The sequence below is a fragment of the Drosophila willistoni genome, unplaced genomic scaffold (genome assembly GCF_018902025.1).
Source record: "Drosophila willistoni isolate 14030-0811.24 unplaced genomic scaffold, UCI_dwil_1.1 Seg485, whole genome shotgun sequence".
In the NCBI taxonomy this organism is placed as follows: domain Eukaryota; kingdom Metazoa; phylum Arthropoda; class Insecta; order Diptera; family Drosophilidae; genus Drosophila; species Drosophila willistoni.
The window spans coordinates 757,736-780,815 of record NW_025814416.1 but is presented as its reverse complement, the minus strand read 5'-3'; the positions used below and the strand labels follow the sequence as shown (position 1 = coordinate 780,815).

At 36.4% G+C, this 23,080-nt stretch overlaps 1 protein-coding gene across 1 annotated transcript in view; it reads left to right on the top strand.

Moving 5' to 3' along the window:
• Nucleotides 1-7,706: 7,706 nt before the first annotated feature.
• Nucleotides 7,707-23,080, top strand: part of LOC6649972 (protein daughterless) — a 41,926-nt gene continuing 26,552 nt past the window's right edge. The window contains exon 1 of the mRNA XM_002072472.4: nucleotides 7,707-7,968. The gene's annotated coding sequence lies outside the window, so the exon portion shown is untranslated. The remainder of the gene's footprint in view (nucleotides 7,969-23,080) is intronic.

The window sequence follows — 23,080 nt, the reverse complement described above, 5'->3', positions numbered from 1 at the left end:
ACGCTTTGTAGCGGTTCCGAAATGACCCAACCAAATCTCGTCTCTTGTGCCATTAAAGTGCAGTAGACTTCGGTCTGGACGCCGGAGAGAGTTACTGCTGGTATGCCTTCAATACCGAGAAGCAGATCGATCTTTGCCATTAATCTAAAGGAGTGTTCAGCTATTTGGATATTGGGCTATCGTTCATGAAGACAAATCATCGGCAACTTGGGACAGGACAAAAGCTTCTCTATGAAAATGCCACCCCATGTGGTGACTGGAAGGTGCTCAAAATATTGCTCAAAGTGCTCAAAGCATTGTGCCTTTCCGGACTCTTGTGATATTTGAGACAGGTCAAGAAGTGCTCCGAATTGGCTGTGAACGTTAAGGCGCTTACTTTCGAACGCTGTTTTTGTGGGGGTCATGCTGTTGAAAAGCCATCACTTGTAAACGGGAACTTTGCTATAATGATGTTGGTTTTAACACTTGTTTTCGCTAGGAGAAGGTACAATGTAAATGGCCGTAAACAAGTTAAGAAACGTATGCCTTTTAAGGTAATTTCCCGTAATGACCTATGTGTCAACGGTCGAACTCAATCATGAGGAACTTGGAACGTGAACACGGTAACCTCGGACAATGATGTGGTTACCATTACCGCTTTTTAACTGAATTTCCTTATCGCCGACCGAGATAAAAATCGAACATTCGCGAGATGCAGCATTGATCTTAGACATTTGTAAGGGTGCGCTGTTTTAAACATTAAATTTCATAAATCTGGTAGCGGTTGCAAGAGTATACCAAGCAAAGATCTGAACTATTTGACAACGCGATGCCGCACTCGCGATCTAAGCGACGTTTTGGACTAATAGACGCAAGCTAAAGAAACTTACCATATCAACCATAATCAAACCCGGATAACGACTTACGACCTTTTATTGATTTATTAATAGATGGACAAATTTACACTGCTTTACTAGACAGCGGAGCTAACAAAAGTGTAGTAGGAGGAGAATTAGCAACAAAACTTATGGCCACCAAGCAATATTGCCCCAAAACGCGCGCTAACGTTAGGACAGCCGATGGGCAATCGCAACAGGTTGTTGGTACGATTACAACCTTATAACTCGAAAAGCGCCAACTTAGAATTTCTCTCTCCGACTATTACTCAAAATGTAATTTGTGGCATGGACTTCTAGAGAACATTTGGTCTTTCAATTTCTCACATTCAATCAGACCCTAAAATTTCTGAAGTTTTTTTTGAAGAGGATAAATTTCCATTAACAGCTAGTCAACATAGTCAAATGGCTTAGGTTTTACGAGCCTGATAGAACATGTTATTGATACCGAAAACGCCAAGCCAATTACACAAAAATTTTACCCAATATCACCAGCGAAGGAAATCTTATTATGTCTGGAGATAGACAAAATGTTAAAGCTAGGAGTGATAGAAGAAGCGCCCACGTCCTCCTGGTCTTCCCCTTGCGTCTTGTTAGTCAAACCAGGTAAGGTAAGATTCTGCCTCGACTCTCGAAAATTAAATGAGGTTACAGTAAAAGTCGCATATCCAATACCTAATCTAGAAGACCTATTAAGTAGACTTCCTCCTGTACATTGTATTTCCAAGATTGACCTTAAAGATGCCTTTTGGCAAATCGGTCTGGAAGAATCATCGAAAGGAAAAACAGCATTTACAGTTCCCAATCGCTCCTTGTATCAATTCAAGTACCTTTCGGACTGTTTAATGCCCCCCAAACGATGTTTCGTTTAATGGACCAAGTTATTCCGTATCAGCTCAAAACTCAAGTATCGGTTTACCTTGACGACCTATTGATATTATCAAATCATTTTGATGAACATCTTGCTCATCTTAGTGAGGTATCTGCTCGTCTGAAGCAGGCAGGGCTAACCATTAACATCCAGAAAAGTCAATTTTATATGCGAAAAGTAGAGTACCTAGGATATAAGTCGGAGAGTGCACGTTAAGAGTTAACCCAGACAAGGTTAAAGCCATATCCGAGTTCCCAGTGCCGAAAACCAAGCGACAGCTTAAGAGATTTTTAGGAATGACGGGATGGTACCAGCGATTTATCTCACAATATGCAACTATCACCTTTGTTTTAGCAGAATTATTGCGTGGCAATTCTTTTTCGTGGAACGAAGAAGCGCAATGTGCTTTTGGGAACATCAAGTCTAAACTTAGCACTGCTCCGTTTTTAGCACACGCAAATTATAAACCGTTTATAGTGCAATGTGATGCACGTATGATCGGATTAGGTGCGCTTTTAGCCCAAGTTGATGAGTTCGAATTCGAACGACCCATCACGTTTATGTCTAAAAAACTTAACAAAGCGCAACGAAACTATTCGGCTACCGAACTCGAATGTCTTGCGGTAGTTTTGGTGATTAAAAGATTTCGTATGTATATCGAAGGCCATGACTTTAAAGTCGTGATTGATCACGCTAGTTTGCGGTGGCTTATGAACCTACAAGAACTAAGCGGTCGATTAGCCCGCTGGTCAATGAAGCTGCAGGGGTATAACTTTCAGATAGAACACCGGAAAGGTAGTGAAAATGTTGTTGCTGACGCTTTGTCCCGATCATTTGAAAATTAAATATCTTCCCTAGAAATGGAATTATTTCCTGAAATTAACTTGTCCTCGTCGGCATTTGAATCCGAAGAATATAGAACTCTGAGAGACAAATATGTAAAGGCAAATCTTCCGGATTTTCAAGTTATTGATCAATATATATATCGTCGGACTGACTTTATGACTGGGAATTCAGCGGATAACGATAAGATGTGGAAATTGCTAGTGCCCCAAGAACTCCTTGATAGTGTTATTAGAGCAGCCCACGATCCTCCCAACTCAGCCCATTGCAGTATAGCAAAATGTTTAGAGCGTATTCGGCGTAACTTTTTCTGGCCACGACTAGTTGTAGACGTTAGGAAGTATGTTTAACAGTGTGAGATATGTCAAACCTGCACATACCCAACATGTAAACTAAAACCGCCTATGGGAAACCAAATCATAAGCGAACGACCATTCCAAAGACTATATGTAGATTTTATCGGTCCCTTCCCTCACTCAAAACAGGGAAATATCGGAATTTTTATCATTCTAGATCACTTTAGTAAATTTACCTTCTTAAAACCTGTAAAGAAATTTAACTCGAATGTAATAATATCTATCTTAAGGGATGATATCTTTAGCTGCTTTGGTGTGCCACAGTATATAGTCAGTGCTAATGGCACTCATTCTACTGAATGAAGCTACGGTTCGGCTAGATAGACTAGACAATTTCGTACGCATTAGATCTGATATTCAAAAATATTAAGACAAAGCTTATGATACAAATCAACTTGAGGAGTAAAATACGCAACTTCAAAGTGGGCCAAACAGTCACTAGTCACTAAGCGTAACTTTAAAATCAGCAACCTAGCCAATAATTTTAATGCTAAATTAGCACCAGTCGGAGTTAAAGTCAAGATCAAGAAAAAACTCGGAAATCTTTTGTATGTAGTAGAAAACCTTTCGGGAAAAGCGCTTGTAACCTTCCATGCCAAGGACCTTTGGTAATCAGCTTTGCACCCTTTGATTTTCTTCAGCTTTGAGCCTCCACTTATTAGGGCGTGTCATTCAAATCTGTGGTGAAAGGGTGCGCTGTTTCAAACATTAAATTTTTGAATTGACATTGAGCTGTTTTTGGAACCGAGCTTACATGATCCACTTCCATAGAAAAGCTCATACAAGATAAGTGCCCAAAAATTGAGCTTGAATAGTGTGCAGGGAGTCTAGAATGGTCTGAGCTAATATGCAGTCATCGAATAAGAGGGAGAACGCGAAAAAAAACCGCAAGTGCAAGCAATGCACGTGGAGTGACGTAACACTCCGGTACCCTCGTGGACATTACATAAATCCACGCCTCTTTTTTTCCGAGTTCCAATTTTAATTAAGGAACGAAAATAATACGTCGGCCCGGTCCATGAACTGACCACAGGATAAATTGTTGGAGAGCGATTTGGCCATAAACGCGAACACATATCGTTGTGTGGAGCGTAGCCAGAGCCAGCCTAATTCCTAGGCGAACCCTCGTTGGAGTGGATGTTTCACCTTAGGACACGGGATAGCCCCTCGCAACACAGACTGGAGATTTCTGGTGGGAAGACGTTGCTGCAGATTCGCATCCCAACATTAATGACCCCAACGTCACCCCCAGCCCGTAGTGGGCCCTCAAACAGCCGTTTAATTTCCCGTTAAGTATAGTACAAACATGTGTTCAAATTTATAAGCATAAAATGTATAATGAAATTTCTATATAGTAGGTTCTGAAAGTCATAACGTTGGTAACGAGAAGCAAATTATATTTTGGTACCCTTCTTAATAATTTTAGCAGCCTCTAGTGCTCCACCCATCATCAGGCCTGCTGACTGGATTGGACTCTATAAACTGTAAGTACGGCGTAGCCGCATAAATCTATTGGCGAAATATAACCACTTGCCGCGACCACAGAGTTAGTTGGTTTTGTTTACTTTTTCAAATTGAAATAAATGCTTAACGTAAAATTTAGTTTAGATCAAATTTATACTTATAAAACAGCCCACACATTTTTTTACGATTACTCTCACCGAATTAGTTAGGAATTATATAAATTTGAAATTATTGTTAATGCTTCTATTATATAAGTGGGATACGAAATCCGATGTTATCTTCTTATCTTAAAGGCATATGCCCTTTTTTCTTTGAATTGAATGATCAAATGATGAATTGCTGAGTTAGTTTATTTGGGCACCTGACGTAAGAGATTTAATAGCCAAAAGTGGGTAATACCGAGATTCCTTAGGTTTTACAAGGTTGGGTGGGTAAAGAGAAGGCAATGACATCTAGGTCCTTCGAAAAACACCCATTACCTCTGCACAAAAATGTACTCCGACACCCGCGTGTTCGTTACACATTTAATCGTCCTTTGGGTGGCTCGGACTCACAATCAGCGATTATGATGGTCGTAGTCCAGTTTGGCACGACTTGGAAATTAATAAAAGCCACATATGGAAATGGAACTGTTTGGAATAGTTGAGAACGTTGTCAAAGGACCCAAGGAATGGCCTGGAACGCCTTGGTGTTCAAATAAAATCCACAAACGCGAATTGGAACGATAGGAAAAACTTGGAATGTTGTCGATAGGTCCAAGCAATGGTTTGGAACGGCTTGCAATCCCAATAAAATACACAGACGAAAAATGAATCGGGTTAGAATAACTTGTAACCTTGCCGAAAGGCCCGAGGAATGGCCTGGAACTGCTTGGAGCTCAAATAATTGAGTTGAAACACAACAGAGGTTGCAAATTCTTTGCCAACCAACACGCTAGGAATGGTACGCTAAAGTAGTGGTGTTGTGTTTTTTCGGAATAATAGAATTGGAATGGTAGTTACAAGAAGTTTGCGATCAGCAACGCGAACCGATAGTAAATGAATTTTCCGGATGGAATAAACAATATGCTTTGTCAATTAAAGGAAACGGAATTGGAACTCAAAGAAATTCAGGGACTAACTGAATGGTCGTATATAGTGATGTGGAACACAAATTATCAACTATTAAATATCGTTCGCCTTTTCCTCAACTTGACCCCTCAACATTTATAACTATCAAAGTACCTGCAAACCCATGACAGCACAGCTACGTTTGGTCGTCTGTTTTGACCCGGTCCTTTGGCCGGGGTAAGCGGGACTTATGTATGCGGGTACATAGGCTGCGAGGGAGAGCGGAATTTTGCGCGAATATGGAAAAATAGTTATATAGATATGTATGTGAAAATGTAAAATTTTATGGAATATTTATATATACAGTATGTATAAATTAATATCCTCAGTTCCTGTTGTGGGTGAAGATTAGGTTGAGAGGCGAACTGTGCCTCTTATTGCTGGCCTCGCGCTCAGACAATAAAACAAATTATTTAACAGCTAAGTGCCGGAGTGAATATTTATTTAAGCGACTTATTGGGAGAGCGCTGTATTCAAAACTGATTTCTTAAAACACAGAATATTTCACTTAAGCTAAGCCAAAATTCGCATCACGCCACAATTTCATGGTCGGCAAGCCGACTCAGCAAATCTTTGACGATAACGGAAACTCTTGCAGCAAAACAAAAGTGTCCGGTTACCGTCGCTGACCATTCCAACTATAGCGCGCTGATACAATTTATGCAATGTCGCAATTGCGAGGGCTGCTACTTAACTTATAGAGCACGCGATAGCGAGGGTAGATTATAAACTTATAAAATATCCTATATCAAGTGTTAATTGTTAACTTATATATGGTATATGAAATTTACAATTTTATGGAATATTTATATATACAGTTGTGTTCACCAAAATAGCAGTGCCCTTCAGCTTTGACTTCAAAGTTGTTAAACCATATTAAAAAGACCAAAAATGCACCATTATTTTATTAATCCATTTGCGACTAAACAAAAGTCCCCCATTTTCAGAAATAAGCAACATAGTAAAATAAGGGCATTCTGAGCAGTTCATAAAATCAGCAGTGACAACTAAGCATTTAAATCTGTCCATTCCAAATTATTTAAAATGTTAAATTCAGGTCACTTTTAATATATATAAATGCATATGTATATGGAATTAAAAATTGTATATATATATATACCTATATAGTATGAATGTATATATGTATGTGTCTCCGCTTGTTCAGAAACTAAGGATGTTTAAATATGTTTCTCGAGATTATAGTCGGAAATTTGACTGTGCCTTAGTCTCACATTGGAAAAATATTATATATATATAAACATAATGGACCAAGAACAACATTACAACAAACGTTATACTTTTGAGATGCTGCACATAATAAGTACCCCGACATATATTAGACTTTATTATAAGGTATATACAGACAACTGCGGGTATTTATACATTAGAGACAAATTTGTGTGTACCTCCACGTCACAGAGTGCGGCCATGCAAAAATCAAAAGGTGTTTCGTGTTGTCTTATTGATGTAATGTTAATCATAATTAAATGTGATTTATAGTTGCCCTGAAGACGAGCACCGATGAGTGGCCGAAATAGTACGGAAATATAAACAAAAAACAAACTGTTTGTTATATATATTATCTAAAGAATTGACCTTGAGACGGCAATGCATATTTTATAACAATTGAAAGGTCGCTAAAATCAATAACCAAATTAACTGTTTACGAAAAATCTTTTTTAAAAAAGGCAATTAATCATATAAGAAATATGAAGAGGGTGTGATACATAAGCAACGCCACATTTTGCAGTTGTTTTTTATTCTGTAGCGTTAGAAAAAATCACAATTTTCTTTTAACCGATATGTTGACTATCCAAATTCTTAAACATTTAAATTCTAACCACGAGAAGAAAATAGTGCGATATGTATGGCTATATATATAGATATTTAGGGGTACGCGTTAGATGTATTATGTATGATAAAAGTATTGAAATATTTGAAATTTTATAATCAGCTGTTCTAAAATTGTGGATGGTGCAAGTGTGGGTTTTTAGTTTACGTACACTTAAAGACCAACCGTTCGTTGTAGACGGATCTAGTGGAACTAGACTTCATTGGTACTAAGTGGGATGACGGTATTGATCGAAATGGTTCGATGAAATGTTATAGTGTGGGAACAGACTTTGAAAAATTTAATATCGATCAAGATTTGCAACTCTACAAATGACGCATGATGAGAACAAAGATGGCGATTACACAAAAGTGAATTAAAACAGAACTCTAAACACAACGGGTTTTTGTTGTGTATTTTAGACAAAAGCATTGTATGCATTTAAGTAATTTGAATAATATATCTCAGAATGCGTAAATTAAAGTATTATAATGATTTTTAATATCTGGATAGTGGTGTGTAGATTACGTTCAATCCAAAACATAATTTCGGGTCTGTGCAAGTGTGTGTCGAAATTGACGAGAATCTAAATCGCCAACACCTTTTATTTAAAACTAAGGTAATTTCACATATAATTTGTATTATTTTATAAGTAAAACCCGTCGCTCGGTAATCTACTTCATAGATGAACATGTGTAGTTATGGGAAGTCTTTCACTAAAATGTAGCTTGATTCACGGCATCAAAAAACTATTAATTATTAATGTGCAGTAAACATAGTACATACATAAGTATAACATACATACATATGTACCTAATTAATATACTGCGTTCCAAACATAGATACTTCATTAATACGTAAACAAACATTTTTGATTTTTTAAAGCGCAATTAATAGGTATATATGCATATGTATCTATCCTAGAATTACTCTGGGGTTGTACCTATGTGTGTATATACCAATTATGTACATACATACATATATCCATACTAGGCGTATATGTATATACATAAGTACATATGTTTCTTCATTTCTTTACGTCATATGTTTTGAAACTGCTTAAGCTTTATTCTAAATGTACACATAAATGCATACATATATGATACATAAATAAATTTATTTAAAATCCACGTATGCATGTATGTATATAAATGTTTATTATTTTATTACAATGAAAATTATAGTGATGTATTTATTACTTCACATTAAATGAAATGTATGTATGTACCTACATACAAATGTACATACACACATCCATATTTATTTATAAGTACATATTACCTGTTGTACGCAGACAAAACGATTTGTTCTTTGAATCTTATCAACATGTACACAGCTTACAGCTTATTTCGTGCAGAGGTACTGAAAAACTTTGAGCCTGTCTATCCTTTAAACTATTTAAATAAATTATCAATAATATCAAGTACACTGGCGTCATAAAAACTGCACCACTTGAAAATTTGATGTTTTTTTTGGAATCGTTCAGATAAAAATAAGAAAATAAGATTTATTTTTTAACAATAAGATTAATTCACTAGGAAAAAGACGTTTTTATAACTCATTTCAATTTTTTTAAAAGTAATGTTAAATGAAAATAAAATAAAATACTAATAGTTTGTCACCCCCTCTGGTTTTTAGTAATTTCGTGTTTGGAAAAGGTGACAACAACAAATAAAAACATTACTTACGCATTTGGTTCGATGACATGGTGCATCGTCTTGGAAAATTACATCCGAACTATACGACAAATGCTCTTCTTTTGCCAGGACCAAAAACGCCTTTAGCACTTGCCCATATTTTTCTCTATTCATTGTTCCGTTTAAAAGTATAATAGATCTCGTCTGTAGTAAAAAAACATCCCCAGATTATCTGGCTCTGTGAAAATTGACCGTTTTCACGATGCAATTTTCCTTATACCGTTCTGCAAAAAATCGGCGTACGTACTGCAAGTTATCGGCGCACTGCAGGTTAAACCGGCTTTTGTCCGACCACAAAACATTTCGCTATTGCCGTCCAGTCTTTATGGTTTTTAGCCCATTTAAGACGCATTTCCTTATTTTTGCAGTATCTTTCTCGCAATCTGGTACGCACTGTTTCGACACTTAGCTTTTCTCCATAATGTGTCTGCAGCTCTGCCCTAATATTAAATGCATTTTGAATCGATCTTTAAGGCTTAACATCTTTATTAGGCCATCCACTCTTTTGGTAGACTTTTGCTTGGGACCAGATCCTTTTTTACGATCTATGAAGTTTTTTATTTTACAAAACGCACCACGGTCGAATCATCCTTTCTATCATCAATTTGCTTATAAGTAAGCCCTTTCTGTACCAATGTGTCGATAACGACTTTCTTTTTACTGCTAAATTGCTTATATTTTGACCCCATTTCGCTATTGACTCTCAGAAAGAACTGTCTTCCCATGTAATCACCCGCAAATGGCAAAATTTCCCTTTATTTAATTGGAAACCCATCAAGGGATTCCCATAAGTTTCAAAATATTTCACCGGGTTGACAGTGTGCGCTTTTCATAACCGCCTGTGTATATTTAATTTTTTACCTCATTCTTCCAAAACATTTTAAAATTCGAAGAACTTACACTATTGGCTTTTTCCATGTCACAGCTTATTATGTGCCGGTACTTTCATTAACTCCAATTTGCAAATCTTGTTTTTTCTTATAGTTGCTTGTTGTATTTTTTTCTTAAACATACACCTAACCCTCGAATTACACGATTGATTGGTTCCTTAAATAACAGTGTTAATAAAAAAAAAAAACCAAACAGTTTCTGTCTGAGTATTTTTTATTATGTGAGTGAAAGTCACTTATATGCAGACAACGAAAAAGTGTCAACAGTTATTTGCGAGCTATGGTCAAAACTAACTTGAGTGAATACATATTTTATAGAAGAGACAGTGTTGCCAAAAGATTAAATTACTTTAATTTTATAAAAAAAAAATTGTTTCTGCCTTACGTGAAATCATGTAAAAAAAATACATTTTTTTCGATTTACACGGTTATTTAAGGAACCGATGTATTAATGTAGGTCTATCATCATACACATTTTTCAACAGGTGCAAGTACTACAATAGTAAAAAACAAATCAAGATATTCAGAATTAGAGCTGTGTTCACAAAAATAGCAGTGCCCTTAAGCTTTGACTTTAAAGTTGTTAAATCATATTATCATCTCTATAACCATTTTGGGACTAAACAAAAAGTCAACTTTGTGACGATTCTCTGAATTTTTTTTTATTCATTTTCAACGGCATTTCGTTGATTCTTTTGAATATAATAAAAATAGAAAAACAACATTTTCGAGGTTGCTCCTATGTTTTGTTTCGTTGGACCGGTGAAATGTCCATTTTATGAACATATTCCGTATGATATAGGAGAGCATATTCTTCATGATGTTCATGTAGACATTTCGATCCATACTTCCATCAATCTTATGAATTGGACCAAGTCTAATATATGAGAAACAAGCCCATATTATTCCCTATTGCCAAACCGTTTTTTTCGTGTGGTTTGGGTGGTATTCCGTATTTGCGACGTACATACTGTTCAGACCCCGGACCACCAAACAAGACTACATTGGGTGTCTCTGCCCGAGAATATTACGCACTTTGCAATATAAAGATTCATATGCAGTTTTGTCAAAGTAAGAACGTGCTTTTACAGGCTTCGAAGTCAAGACTTTCTTTGGACTTCATCCGTTTACCTATTATTCAAAGAGTCTTCGCCGACAAGTGACATCCCTTACTGACAGGGTTAGATCATGTTGACTAAACTAGAAGATGGAAACGGATTGGATCTGCTTGGATGTGTCAGTCATCTGGAACCGTTTTTGCACGTTTTACTCCACGTTTTTGGGCTTATATAGTTTTTTTAATCTAGGGCAGCAGAGACCATCTATGCATAACATCCAACTAAACTTTCGATTTTTTTTTATTTGTTTCCAAGGTTTTGGATCCAGTCCATCTTCTCGGTAGAGTAATGCGTGCGTCTTCCGACTAACATGATAATTTTAGAGTTAATTGTCGCAAAAATTAGTACACCTTAATTAGCTAATTAATTACACTCACTACAGACAGATTTTTAAAGTTTTTATTTGCGTTTTTTGCAACTAAACGTTTCGTTTATATTGATATTTTTGTGAATAGCCAAATTTTTACGTATGTATATACAGCTGCGACCAAAAAAATAGTAGTGGCATCACCCATTTTATAAATAGCATAGAAAGTTATGTTATCGGGGCTACACTGACACTTCGTGGTATGCAAATTTTATAACCTTTTATCAATTATATTATAAACAAAAAAATAACATTCCATTTTGACTTTTCGAAAATAATGAAGAATTGATGTCAATGGTGTCAAATTGATGCGAGGAAAACAATAGTAGTAGATATTTTAAAGAGCACAAAATTTTAAAGCATAGAATTTTATTCCAGGGAAATAGTTTCATAATAAAGACCAAGTTAATATGAGCCTATTAATCATTCGTGGCATGTCCATTCTTCCCCAGTATGGCTGCGCAGCGACGCATGGAATCTGTTAGTTTTTGCCACCTTTCTGGTGCTAAGGCCTTTTATGATCGGGTTCAGATCGAACGACTGTGCGGGCCATTAAATCTACTCTAGCATTATAGATACGAGCTTTTGCCACTTTCCTTGTGTGTTTCGGGTCATTGTCTTGTTGAAAGACCGAACAAGGTGATATCTTCTCTTCGTCAAGTGGTACCTTTACTTCCTCAATAATTTTAACATACACATGTTTGTCCATGATGCCTTCTATGCAGCGTATAGGACCAACACAGTGTTTTTTTCTACGAATATACAACCTAGATCCCCTCTCTCCAAACATCACAATTGTGTACTCATCTGACCACAGTATGTTGCCCCATTTCTCCACAGACCAATTTATGTGCAATTTTGAGTATTCAATCCCCAGAAAGATGTTATATTTCTATTTCGTTATGAGTCCAATATGTTTTCTGGGAAACAAAAGAAAGAGCTTAATGCCTAGTTCCTTTTTTGACAACGACTTGTTTAACAATTCCCCACAAGTTCTCTATAGGTTTCAAGTCGGGGCCCATTGCAAAACATTGATTGCCTCTTGGTTACGCCGCGATTTGACTATCTTGCTGCAGTCGGGTCGTTGTCCTGTTGAAATATCCAAGTAAGTGGCAAATTATCGGCATATTCTCCAAACAAATTGTTAATAAGGATGTCCCTGTACATTTCGCCGTTTGTAATGCCTTTTATTTTCACTAGGGGACCTACGCCCGATGTGGTGAAACAGCCCCAGAACATAATCGAAACGCCACCATGTTTAACAGTCTTTTTTGTGTATTTGGGGTTCAATCGTTTGTTGGGAGGACGTCGTAAATATGGTTTACCATCACTACCAAACTCATTAATCTTGGATTCGTCGCTCCAAACAATCATGTTCCGAAAATTGGGACCTTTTTGAATATGCTCTGTGGCGAATTGAATGCGCTTTTTAACATTTGTAATGGACATATAACCCGAATTCATTTAGCCTTCTTTTTATGGTCTGAGCTGCCATTAAAGTTTCTTATAAAATTTGTAGAATACTTGTGTTTTTTTCGTAATATTCCGATATTAGCTTTCTTTCGGCTGGATTTGTATTTTTGTTTTTAGCCATAGCCATAACTTTCCCCGAAAAAACTAGTGATGTGTTATAAATCGATGATCTTTTGGCGATGTTGAGCGATGTATCGATGTTTCACCAAAACATCGGTTCTATTTGCATAATCAAATTTTATCATAACTTTAGATGAAGCTGTCTTTAAAAAGACCTTTCAAACCTTACTTAAGCTATAACTCGAAGCGCATATTTTTTAGATGGACAACAAAGATAACGTCAAGGGTTTTTCACCGACTGAAAAATGTTAACAAATAATAAATTGAATAAGCTCAAATCACGTAAACGAAATTTTATTTCGGAAAGTAAAGCCCATAAATACATTATCAATTTGTTTTTAAAAGATAAGGCTAACAATGAGAAAAGAGACCAGCGGTTTTAATATTTTATTAATACCTTATTCGAGATCGTTTCCCGATGTTTTAAATACCATCGTATTTTAACATTGAAACCATTGATGAACATAGACATCGATGTTTTTATTAAAATTTACATCACTAGAAACAACACAAGTTTGACGGTTTTAGCTCAAGGTGGTTTTAAGTATATGAACAGAGCGCAATACTCCTTTTTGACATTTAGTCAATTTTTGGGAAACCCCCGAATTCCTACTTGTAATACTGTGATCAGCTGCTTAAATAATAGTGTTGCAAAATGTAAAAATTTCAGGGCGAAATAAATGTGTTCAAAAAAGTTATTAAGAAAACAGTTTATGGTAGTGGTAGTGGCTTAAGTCTTAAGTCCATGAGCACCACCGTATAGAGTCAATAAACTTCTTGATCACGCAGCTCAAAAAAAACTTTATTTTAAAGACTATTTTGTTAACTCTTTTAATCAGATGATAAGTATTCATGCTTCAGATACTATAAAAAGGGTATATTCATTTTGGTCAGAAGTGTGCATAGAAGGAAGCATCTCCGACCATATAAAGTATTCTTGATCAGCACGACGAGACGAGTTTATATTGCCATGTCTGTCTGGATCAGCGCAAACTCCTCCTAGACCGAAAGAGCTACAGAGCTGAAATTTTGCATGTGGGTTTGTATATACTGCACAGGTTTTATATCTCGGATTCAGTCGGATCGGAACACTATATCATATACAATACAAACGGCAAAGTCACGAACAGTGACTTTTCTCAATAACTTTTTATATTTATAGCTATTTTATAACAGTTTATAGTTTATAACATCTACATATAAACGACTGTGCCAAACTTATATTTCTCTGTTAAACATAGCTATTAATGACTGTGCTAAATATGATCAAGGTGACTATATCATACAACTTCCATAGGAACAATCGATAGTCAACAGTGACTTTGATCAATAACTGCGTTATTTCCTATACTAAAATTGTACGCCGTTCTTTCGCAAACATTAGACTTTTTAAATAAAACATTTTTTCACTTTGACAGGTATAGGAAAATGGAAGAGCAACAAAGAACTTGCAAACGTATACAAACTTTGACGCGTTCGAAGTTAGCCCCGGCTCCCTCGTTTATATTATAGTTAGAGTCCAATGTTATATTCTATAAAATTTTTATGATGTATTTTTAAGATCCATAGGCTGTTGAGTCAATTGACGAACAAATTGGTTTCAATGGTGTCCCTTCTTTGTGTATTTTTGGTAGTCCATATATTCTTGGTGAAATTGCAGTAGTTGTCGTCGTTTTGTTTTTTTCAATCTTTGAAATAAAACCGATCTTATGTAGTTTGTCCACTAGATTGTTGTTGTTTGTCTGTAATCGTGTTATTGGGTCTTTCCTGAGAATTCTCTAGGTGTTTAGATCTGATGAAATTTCCATTATTCTATGTTCATAATAAGTCTTTTTCATTGCTACCGTCTTATTTCCTTTGCAAGATGTTAGTATCAAGATATAGTAATGTTGTTTAGGAAATTCGTAAATCCGTTCAGCTGTATCTAATATTGCACGGTCTGTTTTATCGCTTTATGCTCTTTAACCTTTTGTTTCTCTTTTTCCGTAATCGTCTGAACTATTTTCAAGAAAACACATATTTTACATATGGGCATTTCCGGAAAAAGGTCAACAACGAGCTCTAGGCATAAAGTCCAAAGATCTGGGTGTTTTTCATTATACATTATTCAGAAATTTTCTAATTTTATAACTTTTGGATAGAAATTGTTCACATGTACATGTACAAAATATTTGTAAGAGAGTTTGAGATTGTGTGTGTAATGAACTTGCTACGTTTATAAAAGATTACTCTTCAAAATATTTAGGACATTTGGAGTTCTCTTACCGTAAAGGTTATGGTTTTAAATTAATCTTAGATAAGTGAACTAACCGTAAAAAATATAAGGAGAGTACGTAATTTTGCTATTCTGTTAAATCATTTTTTTGTCATGTAAGTGACCGAAAAACAGTAAAAGTTGTCTTAACGTATACATTTTTAGAGGAAGATAGGTGAATTTGTTATTTACGTTAAATTGGATCAATAATTATAAAAATAAAATAAAACAATTATATTTTTAAATAGTTATTTTTAATAAATTTCAAAAGTTTTTCGTGTGAGTATTGTTAGGGTTTTTTTTATACCCATGCAGAGGGTATTATAAAATTGGTCAGATGTTTGTAACGCACAGAAGGAGACGTTTCCGACGCTATAAAGTATATATATTCTTGATCAGCATGAGACGCTGAGTCGATATAGCTATGTCCGTCGGTGCGTATGGGGTTTACTCAGCCATCTTAAGAGCTATCGGGCTAAAATTTTTATTCTGTGCTTTTTATTATCTGGGGCAGATCAAGTATGGATCTTTAGGATCGGGCCACTATATCATATAGTTCTATACGAGCGGTGAATCAGTTGGAGTATTGCTATGAAATTTACTCATGTGATAGTATTGGATATAAAACCTCAGATCTCCAAATTTTAATCTGATCGGATAAATAGAACAAAAGTTACAGTCATTATAAATCGGCTGCGTGCTGCCTACTACGTCATTGGTCAAAATGAACAGAACAAAAGTGTAGAAAAAAGAGTAATAATTGGAATGTTTTGTTTTTGTATTGATGAATTGAGTTTTGCAGGAAAAGAATTTTGACATGTAAAAATATTATTGCCAAGGGTATAAAGACTTCGGCATAGCATAGCTCTTTTGATATTTTTATTAAAATTTAGATGGAAAATAAATATACAGTATGTCCAATAATTGTTTGCAAAATGAAAAAAGTCACACAAGTTTAACTTCCACATCGAATAGCGAAAAAGGAGGGCTTTAGGTATATAGGTATAAACTATAGGTAAGTAAAAAAAAAATTCAAGAATTCCAAGAAACACGGCAAAGAAATGAAAAAATCAGCGCAGGGGCAATTTTTAATCTGTCTATTAATTGTTTGCAAAATGCAAACATTTATCTTTAAAAGTCTCAAATATTTTTTTTGTCCCCTTTCGACATTCAGAACTCCTTGGAGGCGACTCAAAATAGACGATACGGAGGCAGTCTTGTCATAATATTGGGATATTTTTTGCAATTCCTCGTTTAAACATCGGATAAATCTGTTTTTGAAGCAGGCGTCGTTTCGCTACCCTCTTCTTAAGCAATGGCCATAAATTTTCAATGGGATTGTGATCCGGACTCTGTGGGGTGTGTCGGTTACTTACAACAGCCAAGTGCGACACAATGGTGACTTATGCTTGGGATCTTTGTCTTGATACAGCTTGTATTTTAGTTTGCAGGTGTTTTCAGGATCCTCAAAGCCAAAATTGTTTGCATTTGTTGTTAATTCCTTCTTTAAAATGTCCAAATAATACTCTGTAGTCATTATTTCGTTGAAAATGTACAGATCTTCAACGCTATTCGAGGAAATACAGCCCGAAATCAAAACAGGAAGTTTCCCAAATTTTACGGTGGGGACAATATTTGTGTTCTGAAGGGCTGTTTTCAGCTTGCGCCAAACTTTATCAGGGCCATTGTTGTAGTACAACATTATTTTAGTTTCGTCGCACAATATAACGTCGCTCCAGTACTCTGGAGGCTTTTCAGCGTTCAATATTGCAAAGTTTAGTTTTTTTTCAATGATAGTACCTGACAGCAAATGCTTTTTTTCTGGCAATATACGAAGACTACTTGTGGACATTGAGTACTTTTCGCACAGTCTCAGGGCATTCGGTCTTTTTTAGCTTTATTTGAATATCCTTAGCCAACTCTGGGAGGGTTGTATTCATTTTATTTTCCTTCACTTTTAGAATACGGGAAAAATCTCGTCAAGAAAGCTTTCTTGGTGTGCCCTTAGAACTGTGCAATTCCCGCCTATTGCTGTATACACACTTCTAAGTTTAAAATTAAACATATCCGCCAATTTTGCGCTGGATATTCAAATTCCTTGCTATAATTCAAATACACTAATTGTATTAAATTTTCATCAGGGCCATTGCAAAAAAGACAAATAATAAGGACGTGTCATTAACCGAAGAAAATTTTGCAAAAGAATGAGTGGAAAAAAGATTTGGGATAAAATTGTGATAGGTCGTTTTGGTTTTTGACGTTCCGTTAGTTTTCCTTTCGTCATTCTTCAACCAGAGTTTGCATTTTGCAAACAATTAATAGACAGATTAATAATTGCCAATGTGCTGATTTTTGCATTTCTTTGCCGTGTTTCTTGGAATTCTTGAATTTTTTTTTTACTTACATATAGTTTATACCTATGGTTATAATAGTTGATAAAAAAAAATTTGACAAAAAGCCCTCCTTTTTCGCTATTCGATGTGGAAGTTAAACTTGTGTGACTTTCATTTTGCAAACAATTATTGGACATACTGTATGTAGAAAATAAAGAATGAACCGCAAAAACTGTCGGACGACAAAGCAGGGGGCAGTTGCTGGACTTGGTGTAATAATTGTACACATTGCAAATATATTGAACAATAAATCAAATAGGCGGTATCGCCTTAAACAGTGTAACTAGGCAGTTGGTTTGGGAACATATCAAAATTTGGTCCTTCGAGCCGGATACTAGCTGATGATTTATATCAATATTTTGCAAGTTGTGTAAAGTAAGTTGTAAGTTGTGTTAGACGGTACTATAGTTGGAAGAGACCGTGTCTAACCTAACGCGATACAGACAGTTATGCAACACCGTGGTTACTACAAAAGCCAAATCACGCGGTCTTACCACAATGCAAATACATTCATCGAGAAAACCCACGCCGTGGCAAGTTATGACACACGATTGCAACAACTGCAAGAAAACTACATGCGTTTTCTACAACTCACCGAGGAGTTGCACACCTATGAAGACACTTCGGACTGGGAAGATCCGGACGTGGACATTGATCCCTATGAGGAAAAGCACTACGCAACTTACTCGATGTTGAGTGTTGCGCGGGAGGAGCTGCAATTGGAGTCTGCCAAATCGCTCAACAACCGCCTTTCTGCAACAGAGGCACGTGAATGTCGCGTATCACACAACCACGTGAACTTGCACTATGAACGGATCAAACTACCAACATTCTCTGGCAATTATGAGGACTGGCAACATTTTTCGGATATGTTTCTTGGTTCTATCGGCGGCGATCCGCATCGCAACAGCTGTCAGAAGTTTTACTATCTGAAATTTTTTTTGTCTGGCGAAGCGTTTTTATTAATTATATATAGTGAGGCTTGGGACAGGCTGGTCCAACGTTACAATAAGAGACATGTAATCATTCGTTCCTTCATAGACAGTTTTCTAAATCTCCCAACGGCATCTTTACTCAACTCTGGCGCGATTCGCAAGCTGGCTGACGGAGCTGATGAAGTAATTCGAAGACTGAGACTAAGCCGACGAATAGCTACTACTCATCACGTCAATACGGAAACCCAGCCATTGGCTCATGCACCCTGTGCCAGCACGCTCATTCGCTATCAAGATGTGAACAATTCAGAGCACTTGATGCAGTTGCACGACACGCACACGATAGGAGTGACAACTTGTGAAGAGAATCCTGCTGACTGCTCATCACGAGGTCTAAGTCCATCTCAGTTGTTGAACCATGAGTTATGGTGGAACGGACCCTCATGGATTACCAAACCACAATCGGAATGGCCACTATCTGAACCACAAGGCCAAAGCTTTACTGACATGGCGACTGAGGAACGACGCCAGTCAATTACTGTGTTTCATGGAAAGCTTGAGGAGAGCATTCACGAGTTATTAATCAACAAGTTATCGTCCTGAAGCAACCATCTCTTAAGGGCAACCAGCTACTGTTACCGATTCATTGAGCGACTTAGGTGCAAAGGTGCACTCTCCGATAGAACATTCCTTACGTCTGTTGAGCTACAATCAGCACGATGCCTACTTGTGCAACACGTCCAACGAAAGAGCTTTTCCAAGGACTATGAGAAGCTTAATAAACAAGAGCCGTTATCAATTAAATCTCGATTGATTCGGTATAGTCCATTCCTTGACGAGAGAGGAATTATACGAGTCGGAGGCCGAATCGGAAGGTCATCCCTACATTACAATGTAAAGCATTCCATTCTACTGCCCAAGGAGTTACCGATCAGCTTGTTATTAGTTCGACACATTCATCAAACAACTTTTCATACTTGAGTCGATGCCACATTTACTATTCTTCGGCAATAATATTGGATTTTGGGTGCACGTAATCTAGTACGCCGAGTGGTTTTTCAATGCAAGCCCTGCTTTTTGCAATGACGAGCCACCCATACTCAGCTAATTGGTGACTTGCCTATACTTAGAGTTCAAGCAACTCCGTGCTTCCAGCATACTGGTCTAGACTATGCTGGTCCAATTGCAATCAAGGAGAATAAGGGTCGAACACCTCGTATTGGAAAGGCTAGGTTTGTCAGATTTGTCTCGCAACAAAGGCAATACACTTGGAGGTCGTAAGTGACTTAACAACTAACGCTTTCATTGCAGCATTTAAACCTACTTCCTTACAGTATCATTTTTGACCCTTTTTTTTTTTGTTTTTTTAAATATTTGTTTTTTATTAATTGCTTGATTCAAATAAATGTTTTTTTTTAGTTCGAGATATCTTGTTTTTCGATCTTATCGTAAACATATTTTGCATATCTGGTTTTCCTGAACGTGAAAAAATGAAAAGTATAATTTCATTTTTGACCCTTGTTAGGGTCAAAGTTGACCCCGCACGAAAATCCAATCGGATACGTTACAAAAAATACATGGCCTATGATAAATGTTCACATAAAAAGCTTGAATGTTTTATAACATGATAACATGTCTTCAAATAATTCGGTTTTTTTGTGTGCGAAAGCAAACAATCATTAATTTTGCTTAGTAGTCAATGACTCTTCAGATGCAAAACTGTTGCGAAAAAATAAATCCACAGTGAAGACTTTATGTTTGAATGAACTTGGACCCTACGATTCTGATAAAATTGAGGAAATAGGTTCTAATTCGAAGCTAATTGTTGTCTTCAATTTAGACTTGGAAGAATCACAAATCGCCTTTTCTTCGACGAGAAAAGAGGCCTCTCGCAGAAAATGCTATTATGACCAAGCCAAAAATAAGTGCTTGATGCCAATTATGTCCCTACAACGCAGACAGAAATATGTAGTTAAAATTTAGTTGTTGAAAAAATAAAATTAGAAACTGTGGTTTTTTTATTTAATAATTTTTATTTAAATGAAGCCTGATGGAAATCAATTTTTCGGAAATTATTTGTGAATATTTATATTTTTTATCGGTGGTTCACATTTTTTTAATACCTTTCCCAGCCACGCTCTTTGCTTGAAATTTTGATCAGTAAACCATCTTTTTAACTCTTTTAGGAATGTGTAGAAATTTATTCTCCGAATGTATTTTTTCGCTATTATTCCCTCGTTTACTGAATTCATGGTCGAAAATTGAAAGTGTTTTTAAGTCAATAGAGTTTCTTTTACTTTGGGACTCCCATAGTAGTCGATTAAAAGCAAAAATGTTTGGAAAATTCGACGGAAATATGGGTTTAGAGATTGTACGGAAGATTACCAATATTTTGTGATGGTATACTATACTATCCGATATTGGCTTGTCGTAGAATTTGCCCAGGCATGTGTACACCCACTATAGACTACTCGCCTGGGGGTTACCTAAAGTCTTCTCTTTCTTATTTTTGACCAATAATCGACCGAAATCCTACTGAAATGGACAGCTCTTGTAGGATTTCATCCTTGCTTTTATTGAAACTTCTTTTTTCTTAAAGGAAATAATAAAAGTTAGTGGCAAAACTTATGAAATGAAGAGACACAATTTTTACTTTAAAAAATTGTTCGTTTTTTGTTGTCTAACATAATTTTAAGTCGGAAACAATCAATTAATCAATTTAAATAGAAGTACTATCTTTCCGACATAAGGAACTATTTAAATAACACCTCAAAGTTCAATTTTAGTTAGAGTCAATTAATTGATCACTTGCTTTTTTTTGCTTTTTGTTGCCTATTATCGAAATATAGCGAAACAGATATTTCCAAATTATGATCTGATTAAAAAAATTAACGAAATAACCTTTAAAGTTGGGTCACTATATATTCTTGATCAGGATCAACAGCCGAGTTGATCTAGCCATGTCCGTCCCTCTGTCCGTATGAGTCATTAAATTTGGTATTTAGACTTCTTTAATACCTACGGTGTTAGAGTTTATTTCAAATTATTGCCACGCCCCCGTAAATTTGGTATGTAGATTTGTTTAGTATGCGTGCAGATTATAGATATTTCAAATTTTTGCCACGTCTACTTTCACCTCCTGAGTCTAGAAAAAACAAATTGCCTCCTGCAACTTTTTGATTATCGAAAACAAATTCAGCACACTAATAAGCCCTATTAATATCTACCAACCTACCTCGGACTAGAAACACGGAAAATATACGTATAAACGAATTTAAAGTGGAGGCGCTAGAATGCTCGTGTGTTTTTGTGAGGGTAAGCGAGAAACCATATGCGAATTTAATAGATACATGTCTTTTGTACATTTGTTGTTCAAAATAAAAAATATTTTTTCCCCTGGTGCATGGTATGCCAAAGTCGTCGAGACGACTTACTTACATCCCAGAAATAAAAATTTAGTTTTTAGTCAGTTAACCCTGGACATAATAGGCTAATACTATAATAATTTTTCTTTTAAAGGGGAATAAAAACCGAATTGTTAGTTTTTTCCAATTTAATCTTATGGAATTGTTTCATTGTTGAATGTTAGTGCAGGGCAGGTTTATCTTCTGAGGGAATGTGGTTTGAATTGACTTGGTGGTATTTGTCTATAACCATCGTTTAGTCCATGCATGGAAGTCGTGTAGATATGTTTGAAGGGTTTCCGTCGCATCTTGTGGGTTGTATGCACTGGAGGGAATAGCCGTCTCATCAGCATACGTCGCAATCATCATGCAGTTGGTTGTGGACTCGGTAGGAGTTAGCATATCGCCTGTGAACAGTATACCTTGTGGAACTCCTGCGAAGGTGGGTTTTAAGGATGAGAATGCGTCTCTAATTACCACATTAAATTTTCTTTCTCGAAGATATGATGCAAAAAGATCATAAAACGGAGGTGGTAAAACTTCTCGTATTTTTTAAGTAGTCCATAGCGCCATATGCGCTCGGGATGCCTTCATCCTTACCCAGGTGTGTCAGTACTCTACCAAGTAGAGTTCTTTCGAATACTTTGGAGAGCACAGATAACATGGCAGATTTGCCAGGTTTAGGAATCATTACAATCACAGCACGCTTCCACACCGCTGGAAAGTGCCGAATGTCCCCGGCGCATTCTTGAGTTTCACACGTCTAATTTGCTTTAAAATCTCCGCCTTAGCATAGGAAGCGATGGTGTCATCTTCAAGTACATAAAAGAGTAAACTTGATTCCGTCTTCTCTATGTCAATGCAATAAGGGCTGGGGAAAACTTCTGCTCTAGATGCCCTGCAAAAGCCTCAGCCTGATCCGTGTCATCCAGGAGCCAAGCACCAGCAGCATTTCGAATCGGATGGCGACGCTGAGGTTGTCTACTTAGTTTATGGGTACACCACCAGAATTGGTACTCTGATCTGTCTGCCCAGTCCGCTTGTTTCAGTAAAGCATCGATTCGCTGTTGGCGCATTTTT